Source organism: Phalacrocorax aristotelis, chromosome 3 (genome assembly GCF_949628215.1).
Source record: "Phalacrocorax aristotelis chromosome 3, bGulAri2.1, whole genome shotgun sequence".
NCBI classification, from domain to species: Eukaryota; Metazoa; Chordata; class Aves; order Suliformes; family Phalacrocoracidae; genus Phalacrocorax; species Phalacrocorax aristotelis.
The window spans coordinates 98,370,521-98,392,773 of NC_134278.1; the positions used below are offsets into that span (position 1 = coordinate 98,370,521).

Consider the following 22,253-nt stretch of genomic DNA (forward strand, 5'->3'; position numbering starts at 1 on the left):
TTCATTTTGAACTGATCTTTACTCAAGATGTCTGCAGCTAAGGGCACCAAACCAGATTTCTTTTGGCACTTGTGTCATTGGCAATTTTGTTGCTGTGTTGGTTCTAGAAGTTCTCCCTTTGTATAATTTTCTTCCATTCCTAACACTGTCATAGCTGAAGGTTTGCAGATCTCCAGCCACAATGCATTTCTTTTCATTAGAGGAAAGCTCCTCTCCTTTCCCATTTGTTTTCTAATGAGCACGAAAGATATTTTTAAAAGGCTTTTTTTTTGCCTAAAAATCTAAGCTGAAGTAGCCAAACTGGATTTTTGTTTTTGAAATGGATGTGACTTTTTATTTTACTTTTTAAGTTTGAGGGCACTAGCTCTCAAGTGTGAAACGTGGTTAACAAATCTTTCAAAACCTGTTACATTATCTCACAGCTCTTCACTTTGCAGGAATGCTGACATTTTCTGACTAATAGATGGCACCACGTGTAGTGTGAGTGGTTCTCACCCTTGGAATAAAGAGGAGCTTGCTGCAATGAAAGATGGTCTTAGTCCTTTACCAACCTGCTGCTCTTAAAGTCTTGTTAGCATAATACTGTTTTGTGTGTGCTTAATTATATGTGTTCAACAGTTTACTGTGTGGCAGTAAATCTAGTCTGAGCTCTAAATAGGACTTTTACTCTTCCAGTCTAGGTTGTTATAAATGTTTAATGTATTAATTTTTTTTTTCATTCTGGTAACTGCATTTGACTAGTGCACTTGATCCAGAAAATATCTGTTACTACTGTATGCTTAGTACCAGATGGGAGCCCCAATATATGTGAATTGCTTTTCTCTATGTTTAATTAAAGTCATAGGTGTATATTGCTTAAAGGAGCTGTCAGCCTCTTGCCTGTATACAAGACCTATAGAGTTGCTTGTGACTGTTCCTCATACATTGTGCCAATGTATGTACTTTTTTTTCCTGGTTGAGTAGCATGGACTGCTATATTGCCCACATAGCCATTAAGATATTAGTATGACACATAGCTGTTACCTAGCACCAGCAGAGCTCTTTCATTGGGGGTGGGTGTTGGGAAGAAGGTATGAATAGCAGTTTCTTTGGCTGAAGCTACAGGAGAAGTTACTAGAAAATAGGAACTTATAAGTATGTATTAACTCCTCTCCTTCCATCCCCATTCAGGAGAATTGGAGGGTGTACTGAAAAAAGAAAAATGATATTTTTTCTTCCTTACAGAACTTTATTTTTAATTGAAATAGATATAGAGGTCAATATAATTTTTTAGTGTCATTATTATTACCTAAACTCTGAATGGTTACTGTTTGGTTGGGTGGTTTTGTTTTTTGTTTTTCAGTGCTTCCCCCCACCCCTCCCCCATTTCCAACTTATTATGTCTGGTATATTCTTGCACAAGAATTTAGGTCTCACTTGCTCCTCAGTAGGAGAGGAAATGTCACAGTAATCCTGTTGATGATGGAGTCCCTTGACTGTTGGGTTGCTTGCTTGGTTGATGTCCCTCTTTCATATTCCCTCCCCCCCCCCCCCCCCCCCCCAAGCTATTGTTTTGGGTTTTTTTGTCTTTATTATTATAGCTGTCTTACTTTTCATGTACCCTATGTGCACACTCAGATAATAAAAAGTAGGTGGATGGGGATATTTGGAAACTCAAAACTTTGAATGCTCCTTGCAAGTGAGGCAGATGATTTTTCTGCTGAAAAAAAGATTTAGGGTATCTATTCCCAGCTGCATCTACAGGGAGTAGTTGGCAACTGCAAGGAGAGAGAAGTTTATAATTTTCCAATTAAGGATGGCAGGAGTAGAGGAGAGTCAAATGCCAGTAAGTGTCCTGACTCAGGGCAGGTGTCTTGTCCTGCAGTCTCTTTTAGTCCTTAAAACTGAATGACCAAATGTGGGAATCTCAACCTCACTTGGAGAAGTCTGCTTTGTAGTCAAAAAAGTGGAGGTAACTCAGTGGTTGGATGCATCCTAGTGGGGGACAGAGATGCAGATGCAATTTGATGAAGAGGAAGAGATGATCTTAGCAATGTTTTATATTGTTGTTACTGAAGGGTGGGTGCTAGATGTATTGAGCTTCCATGAGAATGAACTGAAGGGGAGGATCTTAGAAATGGGTGGATGTGTTCTGGAGTGATTTTATTTCTTTGCCTAAATGATAATAAAAGCAAGTAATGTTTAAAGAGGTAGCATGTACTGGGGAATTTTGCTGTGAAGGCTTCATCCTCTTGTTTGTGCTTTATGCCTTAAACTTTTTTAAGTATTTGGGAACAGTGGCTGTGGCTGGTCACTTTGTGTACAGATTTGTAGGTTTGGAATCCTCCTTTGCTGCCTTCCATGGCTTTTACTGTAAGTAAAATTTGTAGTCCAAAACATTGAAACCTCAAATTTTACAGAAGCTTTGCATTATCTAATCTTGTCTGTACTGGTATGTTACTTAAAGATCAGATAGAAGAAATACTTCAGATTTTGAAACAAAGGAAGCTGTGCTTCTCACAGCTTTCTGTTAGGTTATATGAGGAGAAAGTAAGCAGAAGATGAAAATGTGGAAGAGGCAAGATGGTGGTGGAATTCTGTTTTTGTGTTTCAAAAAATGAAGAGCCTTCTGGAAAGGGATTTATGGTTCTTGATAAATACTAGCCATCCTTCCTTAACAGAGGAAGAATGTTCTGAGAAGGAATACTTGTTCCAAATAATATACTAGTTTATGAAGTTGGGAACAAAACCCCCAGTAATCAGCTAAGCCCCAGAAAGCTGACCCAATTGGCCTACTTAGAGCATCTGGATAGAGGATGGATATTGATGCATGTGGAGGAAAAAGAGTAAACATTGCTATAGAAAACTTCTGGATTAATGTCAGAACGGTGAGGCATGATGCATGCTGAAAGCTAATACTTTAAAGAATTATTCTTAAAACCTGTATTCTGTGTAAAATGGTATTGAAGTAATTTGTTCACATGTAATTTTTATTAACTATAGTGGCATTTTTAATATAAAATGCTTATTTGTTCAGTCTGTAAAATATGAACAGTTTGTTTTTAAATTAGCCATAGTTTGAGACTAAACATTTCAAGAGTTCAATCTGACAGTGGTTTAGAATACATCTTAAGACAATCTTTTGTGGCTATGTTGAGCATGAATATAACAAAGATGGCTAATAGTCCATGTGCTGAACCAAAGTCACTTGTAAAATATCCTTGATACATATTAGGACACTTAGAATATCTTAGTTTTGCTAGTGGAAAAACAAACAACGAACAGAGATTTAAGGATGATGTTTTGGATGGAGTATAATTAATAGTTGACAAGTATATTTTAGTTCAGTGGAGGAAAACATCCACTTATCTGGTAGGCTGGATTTAACTACGTTTGTGACCTATGTGGCATACCTTAAGTTGAGTGCACAAGATATATTTTACTTGCTAAAAATGTTTTGAATGCTCGTGATTTAAGAACAACTCATGAAGGATTCTGTGCTTTTGAGTATTCAGCGATACTGAATCTGCTTGCAGCTATGCGTGCACTTCAAATATAACAGACTGGATGAATGTAGTTGTGTAATGGGGGCTTTTTATGCTTCCGTATGAACAGTGTCTTATACGTTCTGCATGCATAGGATTTGAAACTTAACTATGAGTCATTGTACTGAGGTTGTGCTCTATACTCACTATACTATTGATAGGCATTGGTCTGCTGAGAAGGTAGATGTGGCAAGTGGAGTGGCTGTGTAAAAGGTATCATCAGTCTGTAGATGCTTTGCATGCAAGGCTTTCCTCTAGGAAGTCTTAGATACTCCAGAGAGGCTGTCCTCAAGGTAAAGTTGCTAGATGGTCAATAAAACCCTCTTGTTATCTAGAAGTGATGGTTAGTACTGGATTGGGGCTGAATTGTTGGCATTGGCTAGTGTTCCCTGAAGCATGGCAGTCTTCCAGGATCAAATTATCCAAGAAAGGTGAAAGGACAGGAGCAGAATGAAGCGGGCTGTGACTCTTCTCAATATTTAAGGTTTTTTGTGTTGTGTTGGTTTGGTTTTTTTAATTACCTTTTATCTGCATGCACACATGCATAGCTCTTATTTTGTGACGCAGGTCTTGAACTTTGCACCACCAAAGACAGAACCTCCTGTAAGTCCTTGGAGAGTCTGAGATATAAAGTGGAATTTTTTTTCTGGAAATATTTTTTTTATACTTTGAAAACATATCTGAGAGGTGTCTGTTAATGGAACTAAATCTCTATGGTGATGTCTCGGTTTTGTTTACTTGTTCATTTCTGGTTATAACTGGACACTTCCAACTACTGTAATATTTTCCCGGAATATCACTGTAGATAGTGCCGTGCATCTGTGTGCTACTAGTGTCCATTGTTTCTGTCAACTGGATATAAAGATCCATTCTATCATAGTTCAGGCTCTGGCCTGTTTCTCATCTTCTGCCAGTATCAGAAATCCATGCAGCACTGACATGAAATAATTCACTGACTGTTAAGTATTAACTTCAAAGATAGCAGCCTGATTTGATGTCAGGCTTCATAGTTTTTCAATCATGGTTTGACTGATGCACCAAAATTTCTTTGTGTTCCTTTACTTGTTAGTCATCAATAGTGGCATGTGCTCTGACATCTAGGGGGGGAAAAGATATTGTCAGCCAGCTACTGTACAATGACAGGGTTCTTCAAGATGTAATCTGTATTTCAAAGTAGCCTTCCTTCTAGCCTTGCTGGCTGGAAACCTTAGGTTTCACAGTGTTTGAATAATGTCCACTTGTCCAGCCCGCCCTTTGGAGCATAGAGAAACCATGGGCTGTGTGTTTTCTTCACAAGTTTAACTGCTTCCCAAAGACCTTCTGGGCGTGGTGTGTTTCTGAAACATGTGCATGCTTGTATGGCATCAAGATGCTGTTGTTGTCTTTGGGGTGGAGGGAAAAGGTGGCCATTCTAGCAAAATTTCAATTGCACGGTAATGTGCATGACTGTATAGTTTGCGAGTTCAGTGAAGAAAACGTGGGATGAATGTGGTTAATGAAATTAAGGACTTTTGGTACTGAATTGATCTCCTAAAGCATTAGCACAAGGTAAAGTAATTCCGATCAAACACTGGAAACTGTAGTTCACTAGATACTCCTTTATTGTCACCAGCAATTTTCAGCAGTATTTAAATTCAAAGGAGTTCATAGAAAATAGTTATTCTACTCCCGCTGTATAGCAGTGATGGTTGAAAGAAAACAAGCAGCAATGTCTCTTAAACCCTCCCCATCTACTTCTGGAAGACATTAATCATTTATGTGCTTATGGAACAAGTGGAGTATCTTGAGATGGCAGCAGCCAGCACTGAATTGGCTCCGTCGGTTTCAAGCAAGTCTTTGATGGCAGGGTTCTTAAACTGTGTGGCCATCATGCCAGATGATCAACTAGAAGAGATGGCTGTAGACAAGCTAGCAGGGACAGAGATGTGTTGTTCACATAACCTCAAAACGCTGCACAGTCAATATGCCTGTGTGAAAACGCACTCAACATGATCACTTTTTGTGTCCTGCATTCTCTTCTAGTCTTGCTTGCAGCCATGTCCATGGAGCTCTTCAGGGTAAGTTTGGGTTTTCTCCCCTCTACTTTAAGTGTTTGAAGTGACTAACTTGGCTGTGGTTCCAGGTGCCACTGCAAATTAGTACCAGTGGAACAACTGAGTAGTTTACAGGTGTGTCAGTGGTAAGTTCTGGACAGGTGAAACTGTGACAGGATGATTTGATGAAGGAAACTGAAACTAAAATGATCATTACAAAGACTGTCAGAAAATAGGGCCAGGAAAATAAATTTGATTTGCTGATGTTATGTAACTATCTTAGTGCAGTCTGTAGATTCATTAATTTGAGAACATACTTTGTAAGGGAGAGTGATCGTGTGTGGCTTCACTTTTAGCAAATTGACTGTAATTTAGAGTGAAGGTGTAGGAGGTTGAATGTGTTATTACTCTGGTTTTCTAGCTGGTGTGATCTTGTCTAGCAGGTGAGTTTTTTACTATTTTCAGCCAGCATGTGTTCTAGCATGCTTCAGTTGACACTTGCAAAGATCCTTGAAACCATGAATTGGCACAGTAGCACTTCTTGATTTTTTTAAAAACTTCTATTATTTTAAATAAAATATGGAAAAAGAATGAATAATCTCATTGCATACCAGGAGCATATTTACAGTTTTGTACAAAGCTGGTGTACAGCAGTAGTATCAAGTATTTAATTCCAGATAAAAGATATAGGGGGGAAAAGATAAATTTTGAAGATCACCCTTAAGTAGATGACGTAGTTGACTTACAAGTACCACCTATCCTGGCATAAACAGGAATGACTGGCAGAGCAGGAGATGGGGATAGGAGGAGAGCAGAGCTTGCTGCAGTTAACTCAGCTGGACACCCATCCTTTCCAGCCATGGGAGAGCGCAGCGTGAACAGCCCAGGGGTATGTACCTGGTAGGACTGCAAGCCTCTGCTCAGGTCACTGTGCCCGAGAGGTCTTTACTTCTGCACAGAGGTGGGAGGTTATCAATGCTCTGTCCCCATCCTAGCACTTCATTTTGACATCTTAATACTCTTGAGGAAGATCTGTTGGATGTCTTGGACTTCAGCTTGCTTTCTTTCTCAACTCTAGCGGCAAGGGATAGATCTTTTCCTCTACTTCTATAATGAAACCTTTTTTTTTTTTTTTTTTCCCTGGTTGTTGTAACCATCATTTGAGCAGTGTAAATTAAATCACACTGTCGGGCAGCAGTTTTGTTATTTCTCTGTGGCTGTCTTCATGCCCACCTTCCAGGGTAAACACAAATACCTCTTTACCTTTTGGAAAAGTCTTTAATGTGGAAAGGTGAGGAGGAAAGCAGCTTGAGTCTTCCTGTTAAAACTTCTGCAGATCACCTTTGAGACATCTTCTCTACTTTTTTCTGTAGATATAATTAAAGAAATTGGAAGTGATGTTTTGATCAGTTACTCATCAGCATTCAATTTTGTAAAAAGGTTGCCACTACTCTAAATAGCTTTTTTTGGTTACAATTACCTCATCAGTTGCTAACCCTTTAGCTGTTTGTTATTATATAGACATAATATGTTTGTTAAGGCTTGGTGATGTTTCACTTGGCTGGTCAAGGTTGTGGAAGTACCCTATGATATTTTGACCAGGAGTTAGGTTGTAAAACGCTTGGTATTGGTGGTTTTTCCTGTCAAACCTCTGCACCAGGAAGATGATGAAATGAAACTGAGTGTAACAGTTGGGAAGGAATGAGGTAACGTGTATGTTATGGAAATCTAAAAGAAGGGAGTTTCTATAACTGCAGAACACTTTAACAAGTTATATTTCAGTGCTTTTAATCAAATCTTTAAATTACTGTGCTGACGTTTTGATGTAACCTAAAATATTCTTGTTATTCCTTCATAATAGGTTTCTTGCTGACAAAATAGATTTTGATACAGATTCTTTGATTGCTTAACAGAGTAATGCTTGCCAGTGTAGAAAATAGCCATGTTTATGTAGCAGTGTAGGCTATGTAAAGCTGTGTAGTTTTACATGGGTATGGTTGAAAATATTATGGTCTGTCTTCCTATCCAGGGTTTTTGGATGTTTGGAATACTCACCAGAGTGAAAAAGGGCTGATGTTTTCGAGAGGGCACTTAACTTAGGTCATCCTTCAGAAATGGATGGAACAGACTTTTGAGCTAATCTTTTGCTTATTATCTTATTTTACCTCAAATAAGCCACACTGGCAAAGCCATAGCTGCCTTGAAAAGGGCTCACGGTTTGGAGACTCCACAAACTCTCCAGGCAACCTGTGCCAGTGCTCAGTCACCCTTCACAGAGTGGGTGTGTGTGTGTGTGGAAATTCTCTTTATGTTCAGACGGAAATTTTTTTTATAATGTCCTTCCAGTGCTTAAATGCTTTCTCACCTTTATTTGTGTAGAGCTGTAAGCTAAGTGAACTTTTGCAGTGGTTTGGGCCAAAGAAGTCTTTGTTTTTATTTTAAATAATATTTGAGCAGGTTGTTTTCCAGAAAAGATAATTATCTATAAGATTTTGTCATACAGAACCTATCTGAAGGTTTGTTAGCCATCTGTCTTGCTCGTAATACAGTGTTTCTTCTTAATGTTAGTAGTCTTTATTCCTGCAGCCTTTTAAGGATATAGTCAGGTGACCTAAAAACCACAATAAATTAATACTATGAAGTGGCAGCCCTCTTCAAGGGAGGTATTGCAACTGACCTAGTCTGTTGACGTACTAAGTAAAATTAGTTCGGCTAAATGAGGGGTATTTATCTTTTCTAGTGGATCAGTGTGTTTGGAACTGTTCCAGGGCTGTACACCTGTGATGCTTCTCTTACATATATATACAAAAATATATCTAAATTGTCTGTAGAAGAATGCCTTGACAGCTATGCATATGCAAACAGCTGCATTTCTATTCTGTATGCATTTGTTTAACTTTTCATCAACACAAAGAAGTACTGAAAGGGACAGGATCAAACTGCATAGGCATGTTGGGAATATGGGGTAGAGGAGAGTGAGCACTAGTCATGGGATGGAGGGGAATCTCCCCATGGGGCAGCTGCCATGGGAAATCTTGATATCTTTTAATATTCTTTACTCTTTCCACTTTTTTTTTCCCTGTGTTCTTTCTTGGGGGCAGGGGGACAGGACCCACCCCACCCCAAAAAAAAAAACCAAAACAATACCACCCCCAGGATATGTAGGTAAAATAATCAGAAAATTCATGTTTTTTCTGCATGTGTTTTTGTCCACTGACTGTCAAGTGTCTTGGTTTCTAAATACCCTGTTTTGTGTATACGCCTTAGAGAAAATACGAGAGGCAGATGGATAGTGATGGAACTATCCAGACATGAAAGGAGAAGTTGCATATTAAATATTATCTATAAATCGGACCTTCTTACTTTTTTGGCATGGTGATAAAGAAGACTTCTTCCTCTTAAAGCCTCTTTAGGTCCTTGTGGTCTTCTAGCATAAAACTTTCAATCTGTTTTAATGGCTCACAACATGGGATTACTGTGTATAGTGAAGGGCTTTGAGAGTCTGGAAGGAGCTGTGTTACTGGACTCTTTCTCCAACCTTATCATTTCCCCATTGCTTTTTGTTGCATATGTTCAAACAGCTTTTAGAGTTAATGCACATTGTTTCAAAATAGTTTTTCAAAATAGAAATTTACCATACTGAGACATGACAAATTACAGGGAATTTGTGGGAAGTATGGTAGGTCAGGACTTAAAAATGGATATGGAAGAAATGGCAGGGTGCCATTCGATCTGGTCTTAAAATGGGTGAAAACTATAGAAACCGAACAAAATGGGAGTTTAGATGTATGAGAGGGAGGACCTCCTTAAGAAAAGGAAAACTTCAGTCTTTCTGTATAGTTACAGCAGAATCCTGGACATAAAAGGCAGTGGAGGGAGGAAAAACAAACTTGCTGAAAACTTCCAGCACTTATGGATCTTTTAGACAATATGTAAAATTAGTAGTTCCTCTCGGTTTTGTGACTTACGCCTGCTTTCAGGTAACAAAGCTTACACTGCCTGTTTGAACTTTATTGTCTCTTCATGTTGTTAAGAATAAACTTGAAATGCTAATAGCAAGCACTTTCTTTATTTCTTTATTTGGGGGGGATGGGACATCTAAAGGCTGCTTTTTTTTTTTTTTTTCAGATGGTGTTTCCATGTTGTTTAGTATAACAGAGCCTTAGCCAAATTGCAACCATGAGAAAAAGAGTTGAGAGATGCTGGGAAAAAAATCTAGCTGCTTTTCTTTAAACGAAATTGTCAGTAGTTGAAAATAGTTCATCAAGATACAGGGTGTCATCTGCAGAGTTTTAAACTTGAGAGCATTTGCTGCAAACACGTCTCAATTTGGAAACTCTTAAATTAAGCTGCCATTACATTTTACTTCAGAATTTCTCAGGAAAAAAAATATCTGCAATTAGTGTAATTAGTTGCCAAAAGACATAATTAACAGCCAAATACAGTGATTTTTGCCCTTTCCCCCCTCCTCCCCTTAGCAGTTGCAGCTGCTGGTGTTTTAGTCTCTGAAGTTTTACCAAAAACTGAGTTCCTGTGTCAAAATCAGTTGTATTATCTATTAAAAATGTGTATTTTTCCGAAGTTCGAATACACTTATATGTATAAGCCCATGTGTAATAGCTACTCACAATGAGATGACAGTGTTAATAGAAAATACTAATGGAAATTTAATAGCTACTTAGAAAAAGCTTTTAGAAGTTCACTGATGAAGCATTTCATGCATGATACTGCTTTTAATGGTAAAAATACATGATCAGTCTGCATCTGACAGCATGTTTCCGTTGCAGTTGAAAACAGGAGAAAGTTAAAACTAGGTGAGCGTTGTAGAGTGGTTGGTTATGAAATGCTGTGGAATGGGCATAGAATTTACACAGAGTGTTTCAGTTAAAAAAAGTATATATTTTTTAAGCCATGTTTATTTTTAGAATGTCTGTTTAAAAGGAGAGAAGACAAAGGAGGGTAGAAACTTGGATTAATATATCAAAACTGTGCCATTTGGTTTTCTAATAAAAAAAAAATCAGGACATAATACTTTTTTTCCTCCCTCCAGCTGTCCAACAGCAGTAACTGCTGGATTGGGGTGCTTAGGAGATCTTTACAGGGCAAGGAAGAACAGTGTGTCCTCCCTGTGCTGCAATTTCCTTGAACATATAATACAAAACCTTGTTTCCAGCTTTCTTGATGTTTGTTTTGCAACACATGTTGGCAATGGAGAACAGGCAGACATGTTTTTCCAGTTTATATAATGTATCAATATTGTAAAACTTGGTAGAAAACCTATTTAGTCTTATCTCCCAGAGTGGAGGGTTTGAATATGGATAGTCGTTCTCTATATGGGCTTTCCTTTCCTTTCTTAAAGCAGCTTGGCTTTAGGTAGGCTGTTGGCCCTTACTACTACAATATTTGGTGTTAATAGCAGGTTTTTTATTTTCATTGTAGCTCTTAAAAAATTTAAGTTTGAATCAGAAGTTGCCTACTACACTGGTGTTTTATAGTTTGATAGTTTTCTTAACCCATCTTAAAAACATATATGCTGGCAAATAAGTAACGAGTAACAAAGCATTTTCTTGCGCCTTGACGATGCTTGGTTTTACTATAGTTCCACATGCTGTTTTCCCACAGTCATTTTACTGAAGCTAAACAGAGCCATGCTTTTCTGCTCTTGTCAAGCACTTCGGAGTTTGTAATCAAGTAACAGAATAATAGGAACAGTCCATTTAGGAAAGTTTTCAGAGTAAGTAATAGTCAGGTAAGTCTGACTTGGTACATGTGCCTTGCTACAGTTAGTCATGTAAAGTTGAGCCTTATTACAAAGTACATGAGATACAAAAAGCTTTTGACTAATGCAAGGATAATAAACGCTTGCTTTCTTTCATGTGTGCATGTTTCTGGCATAACTATCATTGAATAGCCTTGCTGAAAGTCAGATTAAAAATAACTATATACTGTAACAGGGGGTCTGTCTTCTTGGTGAGTAGAACAACAATAATTTGGGGATATCTAATGATCTATTTTTTTCTTCCCCAGTCTGTAGTGTATTTATGTTTTCAGTATACTGTTGCTAGTCATGTTGTTCCTATGGTGGCATTTCATGGTTGGGTGTTTTGGGGGGTTTTTGTTTGCGGTTTTCTTTTTTCCATTTCATCTGTAACATTTAAAATTCTTGTGTAAATGATTGTAGTACTTGGGCAGGAGGAGAAAGTAGTGTGTGTGTTTAATATAATTGTAAGAGTAAGAGGAAACAGCCAAAAGAGGTGGTGGAATTAATATTTTACCTTCTGCAGTTCACACAGTTCTCTCTCTCTAGTGGCATGCTCTTGGATATCCAAAATTGTGAGTATTATTACCTCAAGGTGATGGTTTCCTTTTTTTTTCCCTCCTAGCTATCTGTCAAAGTTACATGGTCCCCCTTTTTGCCTCTGGACCATTCAGTGTTCCTCTGCTGCTTCCTTGACTAATGGTTGGTGTAAATGGCCACCACAGCTGAACATGACTTGGAAACTTTGCTTGGTACAGTATGTGTTTGCCCATCTATACCAGTAGGGGTTTCTTCGGAAAACTATGAAGCATAGTCTGTTGGCTTGGAAGGCTATGTCAAAGTGTTACCTGGGATCTGTAAGTCAAGAAGCAAACTACGATTTTCTTGGTGACCCTCTGTTTTCCTAGGTACATTAAATCACACGAAGTGTTTAGGTTGATGGCTCCTGGTTCTTGGTTATTATTGATTATTACTGACTGTACCTCCCTTGCTCCCCAGCACACAGAAAGAACTGTCTGGCCTTTCATATTGGTTGCCTTTTTCCTTAGGTTTTTTGCCACTGCAAGACAGATCCGTGACTACCTTTGCTTGTTGATAGGCACTTTAGAAACTCTTAATTCTGAAGAACTGTAGCAAATTCCTAGTTTAGTATATCCAAACTGCTCCTTGACATAACTACGTTCCAGCTGGGCCAATGTATTGATAGGTGTCAGTCACTTCTGATGTAAAGTCCATATAAGGCAGATGGCTTTGCATGGCAAGTATCTCCAAATCTGCTACTGCTCTTAGTAGCAGGAGATAGATTTTTTTTTTTTTAATCTGCCTACGTTACAGCAGTCCTCTGCAGATGTGGCTTACGGCAGAGGAATCTGGGGGAGGCTTTCACTTCCTGAAAACTTGGTGAAACGATTGTGGCCTGAGATTGTTTTACGGGAGTTATGCTTGAATAGTTGCAATGGTGTTTAGTCATAATGAGACTTGTAGCCCTGTGGATTGTTTTATTACACATAAACTTTCCCATCCTTTCAAGGGGAGCCATGTTTCTCTGAGCAAAGTTTCTCTTAGCTTCCCATGTATCACAGAATCTCTGCAGATGTGTCAGTTATGGACCATGGAAAATTTGAAGTGTAAATTGTAGATGCATTAAGTGAAATCTCTGCATTCTCACTGAATTTACTCATTCCAATACTGTGAGTTTCCCCCATGGTTGAGTGTGGTGTCTCCCCCACACCCCCAAGATACCAGAAACTCAAACGGAGAAAAAAATTGTCATGCTTATTCTTTAATTCTAGCATTGCTAAAGGCAGTTACTCAATGCAGGATGAGATCAGGTGGGAAATAATTGCCACCGGAAGTTAATAAGGTCAATAATTTGCAAACTTCTGATTCATTCTTTTGGAGTTTGAGTATCAAGAATATCCAGATCTACTTTAATTAAAGAATATAAGCTTTCTGCTTCATAGTTCAGCTACTGTCTGCTTATTAGAAATAATCTATCCTCACAAATATCTCTTATTTTACATATGCTAGCTATGATATTTTTCTCAGGAAAAAAATGTTATCTAGCCTGAGCCAGGCTGTCAGATAAGATGGAAATACCGGTTTGAGTTAATGGTCATTCCATAAAACTAATTTACTTAATTATCCCAGCTGACCCCAGTCCTTTTCCACATACCAAGATCTGGAGGCTGGTTTCCATCCTATCCACTGTCTAGCTGTTATACTAAAAGCATAGTTCAGGGAAGCAAGTTCTCTGTTTGGGGTTTTGGTTTTAGTTTGATGGGTTTTGGGGTTATTTTGAAAAAAGTTTTTGTTTAAGTGTCGCTGTCTGCTTGGTTCAACAATTCCTCTGTGTCACCGAAGTGCATATGTTCTGGTCACTTTGGTGTCAATGTTGGAGAATCTATCATTTCTTCCTGTCTGAGATACCATCTGGTAAAGTGGGATTTTTGTAAGGAGGAAGAGGAAGAAGGGGGTTGTGTTTTCGTTTTTTTGTTTGGTGTTAATTTCCATCGGGATAGCTCCAAGGGTGTGGTCACAGGGTTGCATTCTTGCCTCTGCTCAGGCAGCTTGAAGTACTGCCTGAAGTTAAAGTATGGTGTTTAATCAGAAACATTTTTATGGTCAATTTGATGTAGAATAATATGGGAACACTCGAACCTCTTTCAGTGTGTTTTTATTGTTGTCAATGGCTATGCTTTTCTAATGAGATGAAAGTTGCTGTATTTCAGCCAAAGAGGAGGATGACCTTTGAGACTGGTAACTTGACCGCTCTAACAAATGAAGTGATATGACCAGGTAGAAATTTTGGTTAAATTGGTCCTAGTTGGAAAATCAAGTCACTAGTCAGAATAGACAGTGGGGGCAGAAAAAATCAGCTTGTAGTAATAAAGTCTATTTTCTTTAGTATCACTCAAAAATGTAATGAGGGGCTCCTAAGCACTACATAGGAAAGGCTCTTAGACACTGTATATTCCTGAACCTCATCTTTTTCACTGTAGCATCAAGGGACCATGCAGCAAGGCCACAGCTTTGAAAGTATTGCTTTATTAGAGAGGAATGCACCCAAAAAGGGATCCTTGTCCCTTCTCAATGAAAGCTTGTCAGAGCAGGAGTCAAGCTGCCTATTAAGGAGGAAGAGAAGTTCTCTTAATAAAATACTTGCAAAACAGCCACCTGGACACTTGTTTATTAGTTTGCTAAATGTTATAGATGATGCTGTAATACAGTTATCAGGTTAGGAAAACAGTAAAAAATACCAAAGGAAATAATCTATCTCCTTATTGTAGTTGTCGGTAGTATTGTTTGAAACATGGTAGTGCCAATTACTAGAGCTGCTTGTTCAATGAAAAATTTTTTTCTTCCCTCTCTAAAATGAGTTATTAAATAAGTGACTCAAGTGTGCAGGTATTTGCACAATTATACTGTATGTCTAAAAAATGTCCATGTGAATGTTTTGGGGTTTGTTTTTGGTTTGTGTTTTTTTGTTGTTGTTGTTTTTTAGTGATACGGTTTTAACCTGGTGTTAAATATCTCTTTTTGGAGGGATGGTTGTGGCAAGAAACTAGAATTTTTTATCAAATCCTAGTTATCACTTTCTGGTCCTGGCTTCTGAATAGAAAAATATTCTTCATAGTACCTGGAAGGCTGCTTAACTAGTGTTCACACATGGTTTTTGAGCTAGATGGTTTTAGACTATGAACTCCCTAGTGAACCAAGGTTCAGAGACGTGAGTAGCTGTTTGATGGTTAATAATTTTTAAAGAAATATAGTTGGGGACATGTTTTGGGCTTGCAGCCAGTTCATCTTTCCCAGTTGTCTCCTTTCACTTTCTGTCTGCTTTGTGCCAGTTCTAGGAACTTAAGTTTTTGCCTTGTCTATATAAGCTGTATTTTAGTATGCAGCATTCTGAGGGTGCTACATGAGCTAACAGACTTTTGAGGGAGTGTTTCCACTCCTGTCTGATTTGAGTGACCGATGTAAGGATTGCAGTTGTGGGCTTCACAATGTGCTGAGGAGGATAAAAGATCAGATTCTTAGATGGTAGTTTCCATTAGATCCTAAAAATAACACAAAAAATACTTCAAGCCTTAAGAAACTCTATGTAGACAGAAGTAGTAGTTGCTTTTCTCCTTGTAGAAAATACATTTAAATGTGATGTAAAACTAACATGAGCTTTTGAGCAAAAACATAGAGTTGAGCGTCTGATCTGTTCTTACTCTTCTTAGGCCATCCTGCATGACCTATTTTGAAAGAGTAATAAGCTGTCTCATTTGGGTATCGATGTTTAAAGGCTTAAAATGTAAATTCCAGAAAGGTGCTGTTTGATTCTTGGGGTGGGGGGTGGTGTGGGGTGTGTGTGTTTTATTTTGCCCTACACAAGTACCTAGACTTTTAGATTAAAGCATAATTTTCTTTTCTTTCCTCTCTCAATTTAAAAAATAATTTCCATACAGGACAAATGCTAGGTGTTCCACACAATTCTTGTAATTTGTAATGATTTAGTTTATAAACAATAAGCTTGCTTATTGTTGTATATCCTGGGTTTATTATCAGTAAGAAACTGTATGTATATTTAAAATATTCTAGTAGTCAGTAACGGTTATTGTGTCTAGTTCTTGCTTCCCAGAAGGCAAAAATCTCTTTATTCCATATGGTGTTCAGTTAGTCTGATCTTTCTGTAGTCTTTAAGAAAGCGTACATTTTTAATGTTAGGTCTGTCCCTTTTCCAAACTGAAAGCCTGCTACTCCGAGTGGAGCTCTGTCTCTGAATCTTTTTCATGTTGGGTCTTTTCCAGTTCCAAACAGCCTTGGCTCCTGTCAGAGATTAATCCTTCTCATTGACCTGTGCCATCAGAGCCTTACAAAAATACCACCTCTTAGATTTTATCTTTGTGTGAGTCAAGCTGCTTTGGATAGTGCTTGGAAAATACTGCTGGGTTTCTTTCTATAATAATAATTAAAATATATTAAGGTATTAATTTAAGTCTCTTTTGTGTTAGTAGTAGATGAGTTTGCAGCTCCTTATTTTAATACCAATTTTTTCAACATGAAATGTAAAATGAAGGGCATTGCTGTATACTTGTCTTCTGTTTCTTTGGGGTTTTTTGGTTTGTTTTGAAGTCCACTTTGGAGAAGTAGAACTTGACAGTGAAAGACCACCAAAATGCTCTTGCCTTTAGGACACGTTGGATCTGGGCTAAATGAGCTGTATGTGTCGTCTCTCAGTTTTTGAGTAGTTTGGTTGGTTTTTTTTTTTGTTTGGGCTTTTTTTTTAGTTTGTGTTTTGGTTGGTTGTTGGGGGGGTTGTGGGGGTTTTTGTTTGGTTTGTTTTTTTTCTTTTGGGGGGTTTTCTTGGATGTTGTTTTTTGTTTCGTTCGTTTGTTTTGTTTGTATGTGGTGATATTCCTAGCTTGTGGCTTTCTCTTCAGAGAGATATTCAGATAGCTCTCAAAAGAAAATGGACTCCACTTCAAAAGCAGCCTGCCATCCATAATTTAAACTAACCCTTAAATGCTGCCCTGAATAGGAAAGTTTCTGCTGGTGTGAGAAACTTTTGCTCTGAGATACAGAGTAGAATGTACCATTTCTTTACTCAGTATCTTTCAGGTTTTGGTACTATATCTGCTCTTAAGTGTCAGTCATTTGTTGGGAGTGTTTGCAAGGACAGAGGATATCAATCACACTACTGATACATACATTTATTTAATAGCTCACTCCCAGAGATTTTGCTTCTTAAAGGAAAGTGGTGGTGGTGTGTTCTCTTTGGTTTTTTGGGTTGACAATTTGTAACAGAGATGTTCATGTTTTTGCAGTTATTGTATATGCAAATACAGAACTCCTGCCTTGTATTTGTTTTGTAAAGTACTTTTGCCTTTATTGTTATCTCTTGTGTGTACCTTCCATTTCTACTCTTAAACTTGTGTTGTCTTTTCTCCTCCATTGCAATTTTAAGCTAATCCATCAGTGAGGTAGTTGGAACTGTCATCTCACAGGTTGGCAGTATGCCTTATCTGTGTTTTGCCAAGTACATGGCAAGATTTGCTCTACCCAAAGCAACTGAGCTGTATCGGTTCACATTTTAGTTCCATTTCTCAGATTTTCTTCTAACTATGAAAATGCACAATGTTGGGATTTTTTGTCTTAATAGTTTATTTCATTCTGAAATCACACCAGTTCTACTTAGGACACTATATGATGAACTGCTGCTACTGTTGAAACTTGTTTGATAGGGAAGATGAATCATCACTTCATTCGAATAGGTTCAGTATCAGCCAACTTCATTTTTCAGAGGTGTTCTTTTAGGACCTACTCCCAGTTTGATATGGATGTCTTTATTTTAAAACTAGTTGGTAATGTTTCTCACCATTTTCTTTTCCCGGTCTGCAGGAACAATTTCAATGCTGTGTCTGTTTGGGAATACCTGTCACCCCCAGCACTTGACTACCCCCACTCCCTTGACTACAAATAATTTCATTTTGTTTTGTTCCCCCTGCCCCGTTTTAGGAAGATGTGGAAATACAAAAAGATGTGGAAGCACAAAAAAGTGACATTGTGGTGTTAAAACTAAGTGATTAAACCCTACAGATTGGTGTATGAGCCTCCCCCCTTGAACACATGATGTCCCATGTCCCCCATTTCTCACCCCCACCAGTTTTCTTTTTTCTCATAAGTTGTTTTTTTAAAGCTTTTATCAGTCTTACTGTCTTCACAACAGTCGTTAATATTCAAGATGACTCTTGGAAATATTATCCAAACATGTGTAAGGTAGAAGTGAAACCACATGCACATCTTTCTGTAAAGAAGATGGGGTGGACAAATTTTCTCTAGGAATGACCTGTGGTTTTTTTGTGGTTTTTATCTTCTTAGATAAGCTATTTTGGCAATCTTTCATCACTTTTCTGTAACTTAAAATGCCTTCATGAAACAAAAAAAAGTTAATTGTGTACTCTTTAACGTACCTACTTAAAAGCACATACTTCCATAGCATTTGTGGAAATGCAAGACAGTCTTGATTATAGCAGTTGATGGAGTGGCAGATTAATTTTATTTTTCTTTTCCTCCTGGAAGTATTTGTGCTTACTGGTCTTTTTTGGGTGTTAAAGCTTGTAGTGTTATGGTTCAGGTTTCATGAGCCATTTTGAACTATCAGGTAACATACTACTTAATTTAAATTTAGAATTTGACTTGTCAGTGTCGCTAAGTTTTTGATTTTCAATAAACATGATTTTGTTTGAAATTATTTTTACTATCGAATATAATTGGTGTAAAATATTCAGGTAAATGCATGTTTGAGAGCAGACAGCTTAATTTAATCTCTTAAAAACTGCAAATGTATTGACTTGGTTAAAACTGACAGCATCTGGCAGTCATTTCAGCAGGTGTTTGTATGAGGATATTAATATTACACACACACTCCCCTAAATTTGTTTATTGACTTTTATACTTCTACCATCAACAAATATGATTATAATGCCTTTTACTTAGGTTCTTAGATACAGTAGTTGATACTGTTATGCTTTAAAAAAGGGTTTTTCAAAATATATTTTGGAGGCACTGAGGTTTTATATTTTAAAACTGATTTTTTTTTCTTTAAAGCAGGCACATGTTTTGAGTGTAGTTTTTAGGGGAGGATTTTCAAAATACAGCTCTTGGGGTTCTCAGTCTGTGTTGAGTATTGTCACATTGCTTGCTCAGGGAAGGGTAATATGCAGTCTTCAGAAATACTACTTTCTGAGAAGTATTTATCTGAAAGCTAGCACTGTAGCTGGTTTAGTCTGTTCAGAGCTTACGAGGGAGCATTTGCAAGGCTAAAAACAAGCACCGAGGCTACTTCTATTACAGATCACTTGAGACTTTCAGTTTTCCTGATAGTATTTCACTTGATAGTGCCTACAAAGGCTGCATTTGGGAAAAATATTATCAGTTGTTACTCCTGAAATGTTAAAAATCTATGCAGAAGCTGGTCAACTCCTCAGAAGTGTGACACAAACTGCTGGTGAGGAAGTCAGTTAACTCACCTGACTCTCGTTATCCTTCTATAGCCAGCAAATCAAATCACCTGTGTGCAATTAGCAGGTTCATGGCAGGGCCAGGCTGGAGGCTCTGGGTCCTTGAAGCTCTCTTCCCCCCACTGCCCCGTGAGCCACTGTCACGATGTGCTCCGTGTGCACTGCCGCGTGGCCTGGTGCCTCCAGGCTGGCGTTGCTCAGCAGTGATAGGCACCTTGGCACACGTGTGCCCTGGGCACTCTTCTGCTTCCCATGTGCTGCGTGGATTCGTGCTTTCCCCTTGTGCCCTTATCTTCCTTGCTGCTTGGATGGAATAAAGGAAGACTCTAATTCTTCTGATACCTGCTGTGAATCTGAGTGAATGTGTGCATATCCCTTAATGTCATCTGTGCTAGAAGAGTGATCTTTGAGCGAGACTCCTGCCATCCTCCTAAATCCACTGCAAGAAAATGACTATGTTTCTTTTCTGCTTAGCCAGTCCTTCAGCACTTCAGCCAAACTGACCTTTACTTCCATTTTCCCCCACAGGCTTCTGCCTTCTCTTTCTAGCAGTAATATGTCTTGTCCTTAGTGGCCTCCATGGGTTTCCTTCTAAGGATCTGATTGGGGTTTGTCTCTGCCCTTTTCATTGCCTACCGAGCGATCAAAAGTCTATGCTTTGATTTTTTTTTTATTTTACTTTTTTCCTGTTCTCTTTGCTTATTATGCTTTTGCTGTGTTTCATGTGATGATCTTGAACTATTGCACTGACTGTCCAGAGCAGGGAGAAAAACCCAGCTGTTCTGACAGTCATTTTGTTTCTTAAATGCAAAACAGGGGAATGGGCTTAAGACATTCAGAATCCCTGAGGAGTGTACTTCTGGGGGATATTGGCAAAAGAAATCGTAATTACTGTATCAGATCTTAAATAAAAATAAGGGTTGTAAAGTCGATACATGCTGCAGTGTTTGAGTATGCTTGGGTGTTTGCTGCGAAAGCGTTGCTGCTGGTAGTGGCTGCCAAAATTTCTCCTAGCGGTGCCCGCTTCAGACTCACAGCTTCTTTTCTGCTCTAGTGTGCAAGGGATGGCTGGGAATTCTTCTGTAGCAGCTTCTCTCTTCTGCCTGCTGTCATCTTAAGTTGGTGTAGGGTATTTTTGATCAGAGATTAAAAGAAACAGGAACAGGTAAAATCAGGAAACTGAATTGAGTATGGAATGGGTCTCCTCTGGGGTCAGTAACCTCCCGCAGGTATGCGATGCCAGCACTGGGACAGATGCTCCTTCACAGGAAAATGCACTGCAGTTCATCTATCAATGTCCTGTAGGTTTTTTGCATAATGCATAAATACTTAGCCTTCATAGGCAGAGAAGTGCTCATGTGCTAGTGAGGTATGTCATCTAAGTAGAAGACAGGGGAGAGGGAGCTAGCTTTTAGCTGATCTTAGGGAGGTTGCTCAGTTGTTTTAAAGTAGTGAGGGGTTTTTTGGCAGAAGTGTCACAGTTCACTTCTGTTCCTTAAAAACCTGTGCCGTTGCTGCAAAAAGGGTGGTAGTTCTTTCCAGTTATGTGGTCTTGTTCTCTCCTTGTGGCTGTGCTGAGCTGGACCAGCTGCTGGGCTGGCTGAAGGCTGATCATGGAGGTACGTCTTGCAGGGTTAGCTTTCAGGTGGATTAATGAGCTGATGACACTCTCCTAAGATTGCCCTGAGCTGACTGTGTGAAGTTGCACACATGCCACCAGCTAACTTCATCTCTTTACCAGCTTTTTTCCTTTATTTAGATATCCTGGCAGTGTTGTAATCTGTTTATGATACGTGGCAAGGTTTGCAATTTATAAATATCTGGTAAGGTAGAGGAAAAATTGGGACCAGAAAAGAGCAGGAAGACACTAAAATAGTTCCGTTTTTTGTTTGGTGGGTTTGTTTGGTTTTGTGGTGTTGGTTGGGTTTTTTTTGGTGTTTTTGTTTTCTCCTTCAGAATTGTGTTGGTTAGCTGTCACTGATGTAGCTGCTTGGGCTATGACGGCATGCATAATCCTATATAAATGCAGTGTATTGTAATACTTGTCAAAAAAAACCCCAACCCTTAGGAAAATAATGAGATTAAGATCTTGAAATGTAAGGGAATCTTTATAACTTTTAAAAATGCTTTTCTTTGTGTTTTCAACAGACTGGTATAATATTTGAAGGGTAGGGGGTTATGGTGCGGGGCTTTTTTGACATCAGTCACTCTTCACCCTAATATGTTCAGGAAAACTGCTTACAGTATTGCTTTTCTGGCTATCACTTTTACATCATGTTTTACCTACTTTAAAAACAAAAAAGCGGTTAAACAAAAAGGAAGTCCAAAATTCTTTTCTCACAGTTAAGTATCTGCAGAAAGTATACCTTTCACTTAAGTGGAGCTGGGCTCTAATTTATTTTTCTAAATGGTTTTTGTTCTGGCCTCTTGTAACTTCATGTGATGCTAGTTGTAGGGCATGCAGTGATAAGTAATTATTTGTTGCCCATTTTGAGTATGTTCCATAAACGTATGAACATGGAAAATTGAAACTAATGAATCAAACTTTTAAAATTATACTTATCACACTTTCTGCACTTTTCTTTTAAGGGCAGGGAGAGAATATAGTCTTACTTTTCTAAGTACAATTTAGGCAAGCAGAATGTATGCATTTAAAGCTGGCTCCATTTTACAGAAGGATTTGTATGGTGGCCTGGGCTATTCCTGAAATGTTTTGGGGAAATTGTACGAAGTGCTATGTTTAAGAAAGGATTTCTTGATAACATCTGGTTAGTAATTGAAACTCCAGTGTTCCTCGTTGTGCTGATAGGGTTGGGTGAAAAATTTGAGGTAATGAGGTGATGGAATTAGCAGACTGAGTTACATGCTTGCAGAGAAACCGACAGCCTAGGTCTTTGGTTTTTGTTGTGGGGTTTTGTGTTTGGTT

The 22,253-nt window shown here is 38.4% G+C and overlaps 1 protein-coding gene across 2 annotated transcripts in view; it reads left to right on the forward strand.

Annotated features, from left to right (window-relative positions):
• FBXO11 (F-box protein 11) overlaps positions 1-22,253 on the forward strand; it is a 77,604-nt gene that overhangs the window by 15,955 nt on the left and 39,396 nt on the right. The gene's annotated exons all lie outside the window — the stretch shown is intronic.